Source organism: Rana temporaria, chromosome 6 (assembly GCF_905171775.1).
Source record: "Rana temporaria chromosome 6, aRanTem1.1, whole genome shotgun sequence".
NCBI classification, from domain to species: Eukaryota; Metazoa; Chordata; class Amphibia; order Anura; family Ranidae; genus Rana; species Rana temporaria.
In genome coordinates, this window is record NC_053494.1 from 77181309 (window position 1) to 77193502 (window position 12194).

General features: G+C 42.7%; 1 protein-coding gene across 13 annotated transcripts in view; it reads left to right on the plus strand.

The window, feature by feature from the left end:
• CLEC16A (C-type lectin domain containing 16A) overlaps positions 1-12194 on the plus strand; it is a 1403906-nt gene that overhangs the window by 181335 nt on the left and 1210377 nt on the right. The gene's annotated exons all lie outside the window — the stretch shown is intronic.

Consider the following 12194-nt stretch of genomic DNA (forward strand, 5'->3'; position numbering starts at 1 on the left):
AGCTTCCTTTTTTTTAGAGCTTTAACCGTGTACCTCAACCATTCTAACCACTCATTTTTTTTCTTGGTAACCCGTCTCCAAAGCTATGGCATCTTCTACTGTTATGTTAGTAAATCTTACAGTGTTACTCAGAACTTCTATCTTAGTATGGCCTTCTTCTTTCTCTTCTGTGTCTACCTTTTCCTGTTTGGTTTTATTGGGTGGTAATACCTCGAGGAAAAATGTACCTAAAGGATCTGATCACCCATGCTCCCATAGAATATAACTGTTGATCCTTTTTTTGAGGTTCTTTTAATGTTATCAGCAATTGATTGCAATCTCTGCCATGGGTACAGGGAGAATTGGCCGCCTTTGTTATGATGAGTCTTTCTTTTAAACCATTTTATGCCTAGAATGTTGTACCCCCAATCTTGGTGTGCTGTGGTCCACAGGACCTGGTTCCATACTGAACAGTCAGTTCCACTTGGAATATAACAAACATATTTATCTGCCCATTGGAGCCTTCTTGCTTCAGTTAAGTCCCCACAGTCCACCATTTGGCAAAAATCAACTAAAATGGTACTAGTTACTACTTCTATGAAGGTTAAGTTCAAGGCCTTCCCCGTACTTGCCCATTCTAGAGGTTCCTTCTCTTTCCAGTTTCTGCCTCCACGTATAGACGTCTCACCTAGAGTCACCAGTAGACCCAAGATAATTACTGTCCCTTCCATCCTAACCTGCTACAGAGCCCTGGGGGTAAGGTAATGGAGTTCTTCACCGGTTTGAGATAAGCCCCACCTTGTGCAGAACCTCCCTTTGTAGCCGGACTTTACCAGAGCTCTGCCGCCAACTGACCCTGCTCTACCTGTAAAACCTTTTTGCAATGGGACTGGTGAGTCCAGGTAGACCTCTCTGCAATCCTTATTGCAGTGGGAGTGGTCAGAAGATCCTGATATGGCCCCTCCCACTTAGGCAAGTGCCAATGTTTCCTTTTTATTACTTTTATTAGGACCCAGTCTCTGATATGGATTTTCTCTTCTCCTTGGATTGGACCTTCTGCAATAGAACAGACCTCATTAATTTGTTTCTGTTTCAACAAGTTAGACATATATTCTGCTAAGGTATGTTCAGATTCTTCAACTGGTGTTTCATTTAGTATTGGACCTTCTATATGGCCTCCCATGTATCATTTCAAATGGACTCAAACCTTCCTGTGTGGGTGAAATATGCATGTTAGTCACAGCTAATGGTAGGCAGTACATCCAATTTTTTTACCTGTTTCTTCCATAGCTTTTCTCGTTTATTTTTCAGGATTCCATTGTGTCTCTCCACCAATCCAGCCGATTGGGGGTGGTAGGCGCAATGGTTTTTTACTTGGATACCCATCACTTCTGTCAAATGTTGTATAGTTTTATTTACAAAATGGGATCCATTATCGCTGTAGATCTTTTCAGGGATTCCAAACCTAGGAATTATATCTCTTAGTAATGCTTTGGCTACAGTCTGTGCGTCCGCACTTCCTGTCGGGAATACCTCCAACCATTTGGTCAAAGCATCTATTATTACCAGACAATATTTTTTCCTTTCACATTTGTCCAATTCAATAAAATCCATACAAATGTGTTGGAATGGATATTGCGGTGTGGGGAACTTTCCTTTTCGTGGTCTTATACCTCCCTGAGCATTATGTTTTGCACATATAATGCATTGAGAACAAAAAGTTTTTGAATAGTTTGTAAAGCCATAGGCCGTACATACCTTATTTAACATCTCAGTCATCCCCCTGTTTGACACATGAGTTACTCCATGTGTCAACACTGCTTCATACCTAAATAGGGATTTTGGCAATACTGGTTTTCCTTCAGGTGATGTGTAAATGTTCTCTATCAATGTGCAACCTTTTGTTTTCCAATATTGTTTCTCCCCGGGGGGAGCATTCTGCTGCATATTAGTAAGGACTGTATGATCTATCTCTATGATTTCCAGTTCTGTCATTATTTGATGTGTTTCTTGTGCCGCTATTTTAGCCGCTTCATCTGCTCTTTTATTTCCCTCCGAGATGGGGTCTGTATGTTTTGTGTGTGCTTGACATTTGCATATTGCAAGCTCTTTTGGTAACTGTATTGCATCTAGAAGTTCTAGAATGAAGTCCGTGTGTGAAATTGGCTTACCATTAGAGGTCACCATCCCCCTGTTTTTCCATTGTTGTGCAAAAACATGTACAGTTGAAAATGCATATTGACTATCTGTGTATATGGTTACAGATTTTCCTTTTGTAATTATGCATGCTCTTGTCAGTGCTACAAGTTCTGCTACTTGTGCTGAATAATGTTTTGGTAATGGCCTGGCTTCCAAGATTTCATCCTGTGTCACTACTGCATATCCAGTTGCATTTGTGCCATCTGGATTTTTCCTACTGGAGCCATCAACAAAAAGCGTCATGTCAGAATTAGATAAAGGTACATCTTTCAAATCACTTCGAGGCAGTACCTTTTCAGTGATGGCAGCAGTACAGTTATGTTTATGGCCATCAGTAGGGAGTGGTAGTAGTGTGGATGGGTTTAATGTAGTACACCTCTGTATTGTTAAGTGAGGTTGTGTTAAGAGTATTGTCATACAGGAAAGGTGTCGTGCTGGGCTCAAATGTGATATCTTTTGTTGTAAAAGAATAACAGATACTGCATGAGGTACTATGAGTGTCAGCAGGTGATATAGCACTATAGATGCTGAGGCCTTAACTGCTTCGGCTGCAGCTACCACTGCCTGTACACAGGGTGAAAGTGCTCTAGTTACACTGTCAAGTTTTGTAGAATAGTAAGCAATTGGCCTCTGGCGCTCACCATGTGACTGTGTAAGTACTGATGTCATGTGACCTTCCCTTAAATCTACTGTTTGTTTGAAAAAGGTTTGTCATATTCCGTTAAGGCTAGCACTGATGAACTAGAAAGGACTTGTTTTAGGTCAGTAAAAGCTATCTCTGTTTCCTCACTCCATTTAATAGCATCCTGTGGGGCCATGGGGTTACCATGTAAGGCATGGACCAACGGGGCGGTCAATATTGAATACCCGGGGATCCAAACCCTACAAAAATTCCTCATGCCCAAAAAATACATCATTTGTTTTTTTTGGTCTCGACACCTGTAGGAGGATTCGAATTCTCGCTTCATCCAGGTGCCGACCTTCTTTTGAGATATTATACCCTAAGTATTTGACCTGCTGTTGCCACAACTAGAGTTTGTGTTATTTACCTTATGCCCTTGATCATGGAGAAAATACAACAGAGCCATTGTATCAATCCTACAAACCTCCTCTGAGGGAGACGCCACTAGAAGGTGTCTTCATAGAGGAGGAGCTGGCTTCCCCCTAGGGGCACAAATTGAGCCAAGTTTGTGGACATTGCCTGTGAAAAGATGGTGGGGGACTCACAATAGCTCTGGGGCAACCTCGTGAAGGTATCCCTTTTCCCCCGGTAAGTGAAGGCAAACCAAAATTGATGGTCGGGGTGCACTGGAAAGCTAAAAAAAACATTACTGATATCAATCACAGAGAAGAATTCATTCCCTGGATCCAAATCATTCAATAGTGTGTGTGGATCTGGTACCACAGGAGCTCTTGGTATAACTGCCTGGTTAACGGCTTGTAAATCCTGTACCATTCTCCAGCCTGTGGAAGGCTGGAGAATTAGGAGGCAATACCCTCCTCTGCTTCCTTCTATGGGACTCCTCTGTTTCCCCTCGGCAGTGTACTCCTCTACATCCTCATCTCCAACACTTTGCACAAAAACCTTTACTTTCAAATTTGTTTCCCATTGTTTTCAGATACTCCTCTGAATGTTTAGCATATTGTAAAACATCTAGAACTGATGCAGTTCGGTAAATAACCATATTTTTTTAACAATGTAATCCTTATGATCCTGTTTTAATCCATTTACAAAAGCTATTTTTAGCTGTTGCTGATATGCACTATTCACATCCTCAGCTTCGGGGATCCCGGAGAACACTTTAAAAACCTCTCGTAGTTTATTTAGGTAGTCACTGACACTCTCCTTGTCTTCTTGTACTGTCATATTTATTTTCTGCCAATCAGTCCTTTGAATCCATCTAAGCTGACATCTATTCAGTAATGCAGTCAACCTGTTTCCCAAGTCTGGGCTATCTGGAGGTAATGGATCTCTTCGCCCCTGTCCGTCTGCTAGGCCGCAAGGGTCCCAATCCCCCTTTACGGAAGCCCAATCTGATCCCAGCACTCTCCTCAGGGCTCTCTCTACCTCCACCCCGTTCAACTTGTAACTGTTCCGTAATCCCTCTGTTTTCAATAAATTCCGCTGGACCTAATTTTGGATGTTTTATGTGTTCTGTAGCCTTTTGTATGTCTCAGTCCATGGCCTGAAAACAGTCATTGTCAGGGGATGCTGTCCTCCCAACCCGTCAGCCTGTCCTCCCCTGGGGTTTGGGACTTCTATCAAAGGGTATACTTCACCATCATCTACACCAGTGGTTCTCAACCTTACTAGTGCCGTGACCCCTTGAAAAAATTTCCCAAGTTGTGGGGACCCCTAACAGTAAAATTATTTTTGTAGCGTGGCGCTCCCCGAGTCCCCTCCACTCGTATAGTATTAAAACCTCATATGGTACATTTTAGGATGTACCACTCTTTCTCTTTGTTCTATTTTCTTTCCCTTGTATCCCTCTCTATCCTAATTTCTTATTTTTTTCACCCATCCCTCTCTTTTTCTTCCTTCCTCACCCTTTTTTTCCCTCCCTTCCATGTATGCTCTATTTTTATTCATTCTTTTACCCCTTAGTTGGGGGGGGGGAATGGGATGAGTGGCAATGCTGGGGGGAGTTCTGTTCAGCCAACTTAGATGCTCTTGATCAAAGTCATCTGCTGATCTGAGAACTGTAGTGGGGATTTTTAATGGCAACTATAATCACAGGTAGCATTACTCACTGTGTCTCTGACTTCGTGGTGTCTCGTAGCAGTGACACCTATGGCTGAAATCGGGTCTCCTCTAGCCCCTCCCACCGCACATTCCTCACTAGTCAACTTACCTCTAGTCTCTGCCCCCCAGCCATGCCATGAACTGAATGTGCGGCTGTGAAGAGGCAGAGTGGGTGGCCGTGGGCTCCAGGAACAGCCCAGCTGGGCGGCCACAGGCTCCAGGGACAGCCCTGCTGGGCAGCCACAAAACAGTTGGGAGAGTGGTGCGGGAACATCCCAGGATTCGGTGACCCCTGGCAAATCATCATTTGACCCCCGAGGGGGTCCCGACCCCCCAGGTTGAGAACCACTGATCTACACCATACCTAATAGGAGGTTTACTTGATCTCTTAGCACCTGCAGGGGCATCTAGTGTATAGGTTATGGCGTCAGTTAAAGTTTCAAGGATTGATCTGTTCAGCTCCGAGATCATGCTGCTATCTGGAGAGATTAAGAAAGTAGGGTCAGAGTCTTGTTCAGAGGCGGTTCCTCTGACAGGGGTGGATGTCACAGGGAGGGTTGTACTCTGGGCAGTGGCTTGCACCTTAGGGGGAGGACTATTATAAGGAGGTGGTCTCTAGGTGCTACAAATTAAATTATCCTCTTTGTCCACCAGGGGTAGTTGGGCTTGGTATTTTTCTTTTGTTCTTCTAGCATGTTCAAGCCAGCATGCCGCCATTTCTAACTCACACCTTCTCTGATCTTAACAATTTAAGCTTTTTTCACTAAATTCTGGCAACCTTTTACAGTTAAATTATTCTAAAAAACACATTTTCTTTTCCTTTTAGCACAGTATATCACAATTTTAGGGTCTTTGTTATGCATACATTTCTTATGGTGCATTAGGTTCCCCTCTTCTTTTTTTTTTTTTTTTTTTTAGAAGCACAGTTTGTTTAAAACAAACACATACAAAAAACAAACAAACAAACAAAACAAACAAAAAAGAAGAGAGAAAAAAAATGACCTGGTCTAAATTCACACGTGCACACACACACAAAAGAGCAAGTGTACTTAGCAATGTCTGAATGGGGGGGGGGGTGAGCGAGCCCAGTGTTTAAACACCAGATTGCAGACACTGCCTTAACAAAAAACGTCCCTGTTGTTAGCATTAATTGGGGTTTCCAATAATTTGTAAATCACTGGTGTAGCAATCCTTGGCCACGATAACAATAAGAATACAGGGGAAACAAAATAAATATCAAAACACCCCACACAATGGGGAAAAACAAAAAAATAGTTAAAACCTGTGTGTGCAGCAGTACTGTTGTTCAAACAAAAGGTAAAGTTAGCAAGGTTAACCATTTGAAAGAGATAAAAAGAGAAAAAAGTGATCACCAAGAAAACATAACTCGGCTACTTGTAGCGCTTAAATTGTCGGGTCCGTAACCTACGACATTCGGTATACCCTTCAAATCTTTTTTTATCTGTCCCGGACAGCAGGCAACGTCCATTTTTACCTCAGGCAACGCCCCAAATGCCTGTTTTACAGTGGCAATGTCTATTAATCAAGCAGAGAAAAAAAGAATAGACTTAGAGAGAGAAAAAAATGTAATTTAAAGTATCTTGCCTCCAGAACACACTAGAAGGACTGGATCATGGCAGGTTCGGAACCAGATGGTTGGACCCGGGTCCCGGTAGCAATCGGCCCCTATTTGACCACTAATGTTAAGTGGGGGGACTTATTTTCTCAGTGAGTTTTGAGATCCGATACTCACCGATTTCTGATCGATCAGAACCATTGGACCCGGGCTTCACGCATTGGTTGCGGCTCGAAGGACCAAAATGATAGGATAATTCTTCCCCTGTGATCAGTCAAACTTCAAGTGTTCCAGAAGCAAGATAACTTTATTTCAGTTACACCGGTATAACTGGATGGAAGTCTACATGCTAAGTGAAAAAGCAAAAGTCCCATACAGACACGAGGTGTATGACCTTCTTATATGGTCAACAGAAAGTGTACTATTGGCTTAAAGACCACCGGTGGCTCATGACGCAAACAGCTTTATTGCCAATCACAGTGTCTCTTTAAAACTCTTGGCAAAGTTTGATTTAAGGAAGTAAAACAAACAATAGAACTAGAAGAGCTAAAGCAACGTGTCCTTAGAAGCCATTACAGAAACTGGACTCCATTTTACATTTTTATAAATAGTCACACAATGCACATAGAAAACTTTTCCAACACTTTACCGTGTCCTCTAGGGGTACCCCCCATGGGGGCACGGTTCTGGCCTCCCTTATTATAAGGAACTTGAGATGGAAGTGGATTACCAGAGATAACCTGTACATTAGTGGGTTGAGAAGTCGCCTCCATCTGAGGTCCAATTAACGCATTTGCTTCAGCAAGCAACTTTTTCTGCCACTCGAACACTATGCTGTTTTGATAATCAGCCAGATCTCTGTTAAACTTCTTTTTCTTCTTAATTATTTGTTCCCTTTCCTCTTTTTCCAAAATTTTCAATACATTTTTAGATCTCTCCACATATTCTGGGCTGGACATAAGTGGAATAAGTTTATCCTTAATGAGATTGATCTCAGAATCCATTTTTTTTTAATTTTGTAGTCTTCCGGTCACCCAGAAAATTTAATTTTGCCTAAGGTACATAAAAATCTAGCTTGCCCCCCGGGACGTCCCATTGTGAGTGGGATAGATTCGGTTACGTCCTGGGTGGGCAAGTATATAGATTTCTTCCTCCAACCCCTTGTCAAAAATATACCATCTTATATTAAAGACACCAAAGATGTTATTAATACACTTTCTAGACTAACACCGCCATCAGGGATTTGGTTGGTGACAGCGGATGTCACTTCATTATTCACCGTTATACCCCATGATCTTGGTTTACATGCCGTTTCTCATTATTTAAATAAGGATAGTGGCCTCGATTTGACACAAACCACCTTCATAATGGAACTTTTAGAGTTTGCAGCCACACACAATTATTTTTGGCATGACGGTAGGTTCTACCAGCAAAGTCGCGGGGTTGCTATGGGGGCTAAATATGCCCCCAGCCTCGCGAACTTATTTATGGCCCTATGGGAGGAGGATGTCGTCGGTGTTCAGTCTAGGCCTCAGATTTTGCTGTGGGCCAGATACATAGACGACATCCTCCTCCTATGGGATGGCACCAGGGATGACCTGTCGCAATTCATTGACTCGCTTAATGTCAATGAACGTGGGATTTTTCTCACTTACGAGGCTAGTCAGGTTCAGATTTGTTTTTTGGACTTAGTTATTTCTGTCGAGGAGAATAGTTTTATTACTACGACCCATTTTAAAACAACGGACAGAAACGCGTACATTTCCAAAGACAGTTGCCATTACTCCCCCTGGTTAGACTCTATCCCAAAGAGTCAATATCTCCGCATGAAAAGGAATTGTAATAAACAGGCTTCCTTCGTGCAACAAGCAGGCATTCTTACAGAACGTTTTGCCTCTAAGGGTTATTCTTTGGATGTGTTATCTAATACACTAGACCAAGTGGCTAACTTGGACAGAGTTGCCCTATTGGAGGATAAACCCCGTGGGGAGTCTGTTAAGTTTAAATCTCCTTTTTATTACGGATTTTTCCTGCCAACATGCTAGTGTCAAACACATCTTTGCCAAACATTGGCATATCCTGAAAAGCGACAATGTCCTTAACGGGATACTGCCTGAAAGGCCCCAGGTGGTCTTCAGGGGACTTCCCTCTTTGAGGGATAAATTGGCCCCTAATGTACAAAACCCCCCTAGATTACCTTCAATGTTTTCATCAGGGCTGATAGGGTTTTTTAAATGTGGCAGATGTCAGAGTTGTGGTCTATATAGGCGAACTACGAAAAGGACTACTGAGTTCAGTTCCAGCTGCACTCAAAAAATGTTTTGCATTAAACCTTTTATCACGTGTTCCACAGTGGGGGTGATTTACTTGCTTATGTGCCCGTGCGGCCTTCAATATGTGGGCAGGACTAAACGCCCTCTCCACATAAGACTTAATGAGCATATAGCAAACATACGGAATGGCTTCACAGAACATTCTGTGTCTAAACACTATTTGCTTGCTCATAATAAGGATCCCAAGGATACGGTATTCTTGGGTATTGACAAATTTACGGCCCACTGGAGGGGGAGTGATCTGGTGAGAAACATCTCCCGATCTGAAATGGCGTGTTCCATAGATTAAAATGCTATACCCCCCATGGGCTAAATATTTGTTTTAATTCATGTCTTTTTTATCTGATTTTTATTTCATCAGTCGATTTTATATGTCTGTAATTTTGCTATTTAATGGTATTGAGAGTCTGCCATATTGTTCATGTGGTGCGGGATTATATTCCTTCAATTTGCATTACTGTGGACTCCAGATGGATCTGACATCCGACCAGTTTTTTAGCTATATAAAGAATTTAAAAAAAAAAGTTTTTTTATATATATATATTTTTATAATGATATATTGCGGCTGATTGTTCTGTTTTAGTTTTGCCTAGGTTAAATGGAGGTAGTTTTAATTATTACTTTACATTTGACTGCTATATGGCTTTTTTCCTACCATGAGCGCTGGTATAAAACTAGCGGTGGTATTTGTCCTTTTTCAATATTCTAGCTCTGATTGGTGACACCATTATGGTAACAGGCCGTTTTCCATCAACTAAGATGGCTGATACATGTCTGGTGTCGGGTCCGTCTCGGAGCTATGTCCCTCCCCTTTTTGCTTTAATATGCGGTGACTGGAAGCGCCTCCTCAACCCGTGAACACGTTCCTTTTGTGACGAAACGTCGGGAGGCGGCGCTTTGACGTCACCGCGTTACACGTGTGAGGACCCGGATACTCCGGGCACACGCTTCCTATACGCAGACCGGCCGGCTGTGAGAGATTTTACTTGTTACATGCCCAGACTGTCTGGATTGATGTAAGTGCGTTACTTTCTTTTTTAAAATAAATTATGCAGTTTTACACTGAGTTCCTCTTGATCTCTTTTCATACGCTGGAGAATACTGGGTTATCTTTAGTGAGGACTACTATTCACCGTGAGGTCCTAGTGGATGAATGCTTTGATCTGTCCCCTAGTGAAGTTGGATATCGTTCATGCTGTTTATTATCTGATCTCTGGTAAGAGTCAGTGTTAGCTGTTGGTGGAGGTCTCCTGTCTATCAGTCATCACAACGTCTGTGGAGTTCTTTGGCACTTTTGGGAATATTTTTTCTTATCAAATTCTCTGGGACTGTGTTCATTTTTCTCAGTTCAAGTTTCTTTTTTATCAATTGTATTGTATATCACTCATATGTTTTGCACAGATATAGCATCATCATTTATGCTTTATGCATAACATTTATTGTGTGTATATCACATTATTTCACATTTTAGTTTAAAATTTAGCGCTGCTTTTGGACGTCCCAATGGTCAAGATTAAGGAGGCGCTGTGTCCATTGATTAACGAAAGAGAAAATGGGATTTTTGTACTCACCGTAAAATCAATTTATGAGTTTGACGGACACAGTACCCACCCCTCTATGGAGTTTTTGATCCTTCTATTACTGCTTGCTACTAAACTGAATACCTAGAGCAGGGAGGGGGTTATATACTGTCTGAGGACAGCCCATGGGCGTAGCCCACAGGTGTTTTTTGTTTTGCCTAGTCCTACTCCTTCAGAGGCGATATAACCCAATGGTCAAGATTAAGGAGGCGCTGTGTCCGTCGAACTCAGAGAAATGGATTTTACGGTGAGTACAAAAATCCAATTTTTTTGACAGCACGTAAGGAACTACAAGCCAAGCTAGAACTCAAAGCTAAACAAATACTGTTCCTCAAAAGGGGATTGAGCATGGCAATAAAAGCAGTTAATTTCTAACTAGAGCAAACTATGACCTTCCAGATGTTCAAAAACTACAATTCCCGTCATGTCTGTGAATGTCAGTTTTACAATGCCTCATGGGACTTGTAGTTCTGCAACAGCTGGAGGGCCGTAGCTCGCAGATCAAAGCCCAACACACTAAATTGGTACATGTCACAAACAGGGCCGGTGCTACCACTAGGCAAACTAGACAGCCGCCTAGGGCGCTCTGCTGCATAGGGGTGCCCGGCCACTGATGTTCCTACTCCTATATTCTCTACAACAAGCAACCAAGTCTCAGCATCAGCAGGCAGCCACTGCTCTGTAAGAGGTGCAGTGGCGGCGGAGGACTGTGTCTGTGTCCCAACTCCTGAATGAATGGAAGCAAACATTTATTGATGGGCAGCTGGTGAGGCTGCATTTGATGGGCAGCTGGTGAGGCTGCATTTGATGGGCAGCTGGTGAGGCTGCATTGATGGAAAAATTAGGTTTCGCCTAGGGCAGTGGTCTCCAAACTGTGGCCCGTGTGCCGAATGCGGCCCTTTGCCTGTCTTTTATCTGCTTTCGGGGCACCATAACTCTCACCAGCACCAGCAATGGAGCACTATTCCCCCCCCCATTAACTCCAATGATGGGGCACTATTCTTCCCAACAACGATGGGGCACCATTCCTCCATTACTAATGACAGGGCACTATTCCCATCCTACTGATCAGAGGTGCCAAGTCTTTTTTTCTTTTTCTTTTTTACTCCCGCTGACATTGGGGTATTTTCTTCTTCCGGGGAACCACAGTCCTGGCCCACCTGATGTCCGGAGAACAATAAACTGGCCCTTTGTTTAGAAAGTTTGGAGACCCCTGGCCTAGAGTGTCACAAATCCTTGCACTAGCCCTAGTCACGGAACAAATAGCGGCAGAATTCCACAGCCTCTATAATAAACTTTATCATTTACATTTTAACCCTCAAACCAGCCATCCTCAAAGGCTCTAGACCACAAATACAGGAATACCTAGATTAAAGTGGGCTACCTAGTTTGTCTCCCTCTGAGGCAGATGACGTTGACAAGCCCTTCAACATGACAGAACTTTTACTTCCATTATACGTGGATTTTATTTGGGCAGGAAGGAGATCACGCATTAGTATACAGACACTGGCTAAACCAAAAATGACTGGTGGAATTAACCTACCAAATTTCAAACACTTATGCCGTGTACACACGATAGGAATTTCTGACAACAAATGTTCGATGGGAGCTTGTTGTCGGAAATTCCGACCGTGTGTAGGCTCCATCGGACATTTGCTGTCGGAATTTCCAACAACAAAAATTTGAGAGCTGGTTCTCAAATGTTGTCGGAAATTCCAATCGTGTGTACACAATTCTGACGCACAAAATTCCATGCATGCTCGGAATCAAGCAGAAGAGCCGCA